At 46.7% G+C, this 2,660-nt stretch overlaps 1 protein-coding gene across 1 annotated transcript in view; it reads left to right on the top strand.

Moving 5' to 3' along the window:
- Positions 1-2,660, top strand: part of RAB40C (RAB40C, member RAS oncogene family) — a 24,822-nt gene that overhangs the window by 13,632 nt on the left and 8,530 nt on the right. The gene's annotated exons all lie outside the window — the stretch shown is intronic.

Raw genomic sequence — 2,660 nt, 5'->3', positions numbered from 1 at the left:
CTCTCTTCCCCTGAGACTTCCTGCAAATTCACTTGTGCTGTAGCCATGAGAGCGCTTCTCCTGGAATGTGCTGTTGATGTCTCCTCCAGTATCTCATTTATTCTTGTTTGTGCACATCTCTGGTGGTGTGGATGCTTTGAGGCAGCTCCTTTGAAGTGGAGGCCAATTTCCTGGTGCTTGCAGAAGAGCAAGGCAAGGGGTGTTGGAGCGTGTCTTCTGCAGTGGGAGAGTATGGGATCTCCCGTTCGTGTGCTCAGTCCCATGCCTGAGTTTATCTTTAAGCTCCCCTGTGCCCTTACTACATTTCAGAAAAATCTACAGCTCCAATCCTAATATAACCTGTGGGCTTGAGACCATGTCACTTCCCTTATCAGTTATAAATGAACAGAATCGGTCACTGTGGTTTTCTGGTGAGTGCATAACTTAGCTTTGGTCAGTCTTTTTCTGAGACCTTGCTGTGTCAGATGCCCAGCTCAAACTGGGAAAGTGGCAGGCTTCCCAACCAATGTGTCCAGAAATACCATTTGAGAGCTTTTACCCCTGTCTGCAGCACAATCTGCTTTTCCAGACTGCTGTGCAGAAGAGTTTCTCCCCTTCGTGCAGACTGTGAGCTCCTCGGAGCAAGTGCTGTATCTCCACAGGGCTGCACCCAGCAGAGCCTGCACCCACATGCCAGAACTGCTGGCTGCTGCCGCCGTACAGCAAACTGGGGCAGACAGGAAAGGTGACATACGTAGTGATGAGAACACTTGAATTGGATGGAGAGACAGATACGCATCTGTCTAGAAACTGCAGCGGAGCTGTAAAGCACTCGCACAGTGCATCCACTGGGCTCCTGCAGCCTGTTCTTCCTGGACACTACGTTTGATACTGAATGCCAATAAGGTGTCATGTATCTGGCTGACTTTAAGCTTGAAAAGGATTGCTTTTATCTTCCTTCCTCAAAACGAAGTTCTTGACTTTGTTTTGGAGGCAACATCTTGCCTTTCTGCTGTATTTATCAGTATTGCTTTAGGAACTCTCACCTGAACATCTGCAAGGCCTGCCTCATCCATCTCATCTGCTTACCCCTCCCAAGGAGTCTGTCTGAGAGACGTTCGCAATAAACCTCATCAGCCAGGCAGAGAGACCTTTAACGTGACTACTTTATTGCTGAATGCTGGGGTATGGAGCTTACTTGTGCAGCAAGGTGTAACTTACGCCTTTTCCTCAAAGCCTGCATTCTGCTTGTGCACCAAATGCCTTTTCCAAAGTACTGCTGTGACACCTTAATCCTGATCTGCCAAAATAGTCAAGCCTTACCCTTAAAAAACAACAAAACAGCCCTAAACGGCAAGTTTGCCCGATAGGAGGAAGGGTAGTTCCCAAGTGAAATATCTCCACTGCCCTCTGAATGTGTTCAAGATGAGCAGAGTGAAAAGTGAGTGCCTCTTGAAGACTAATGACTAGGGTGCTGTACAGTCTTCTCCAGGTGGCTGGGAGGAAAACTTAGATTGGTTTCAGCATCAAGCGATTGTCTTGATGGCACACACCTCAAGTGTGGCGATACAGCAATATTCTTGTATTGGTAGGAATACAGACATTGTCTCTCTTAAATAACTCACCACATCTTTCCATGGAAGAGGAAAGTATCTTAATTTAAACTCTTAATGGTTAACCAAAGCAAGAGGACTGTTTCGTTTTAATAACAAATGCCTGTGTGGCTGCAAGAATGGACTTCAACACCTCCAGTTATTTTCAGTATGCAGAAGCTAACTTTTTCTGGCATAGCATTAGCCTAAAGACAGCTTAACCCAGTGTGGTTTCAGGGGGGAAAGAGATAAAGTGTCCCCGAGTTCTCTTATTTTTTCCAAGATGTATTTAATGCTGCATGCTGTACTGACTTCTTTGCTTCAGCTGTCTGCTTTCCTCTCTGCTGTCTTGGTATCGTCAGACTTCAAGACTTCTGCTGCAGGAAGCCTGATGCAAATCCAGTTGGAGGCAACAGCTTTTTTAACCTAACAAGCCAAAAGCTCAGGAAGAATAAATACAGCAGCAGAAGAGAGATGCGAGGGTGAGAAAAGCTCTGTTTAAAGTGCAGTGTGATATTTGTACAAGAACGGCTTGGTGTAAACTGGCCACGAGCACGTTCACACTGAACATTAGCAGAAGGTTCTCACTAAGTAGAGGACTGAGACTCTGAACCTCCTTCCCATAAGGAGCACAAGGGGAGCTTGAAGAATGAGTTTCCAAAGAGGACTTTGGCAGGTTTGCTGTGAGAGCAGGAGGCTGGCCTCAGCCACCTGGCAGCCCTTACCAGGTGATGGAGAACAGGGTGAGTCTGTCTGAATAGTCAGTGCTTAAGAGAATACTTGGTATGAAAAGAGCCTTCAAGTAAGGGTAGCACACCTGACTTTCTCACACACTCACCTTATTGTTTCTCAAGTGTAGTGATAAAAATATAATCTTCTGAGGTAAACCCTGGAGAGGTTGCAAAGTGGAAAAGCAGTCTCCAAATAGGGAGCAGACCTTCTTGGGAGTCTTCCTTTCCCCCGCAGCACAGCCTCACGCCTTGCTCAGTCTGGACATCACGCTAGTCCCTCCCCAGTGGAAGAACTCTTCCTGAGCACCTTGATGCCTTCCCCAATTTAGACTTCCCACCACTTGCCTAGGTACATAGC

This window comes from Cariama cristata, unplaced genomic scaffold, assembly GCF_000690535.1.
Source record: "Cariama cristata isolate BGI_N322 unplaced genomic scaffold, ASM69053v1 scaffold36872, whole genome shotgun sequence".
Lineage (NCBI taxonomy): Eukaryota > Metazoa > Chordata > Aves > Cariamiformes > Cariamidae > Cariama > Cariama cristata.
This window is presented reverse-complemented; position numbering and strand designations above follow the sequence as displayed.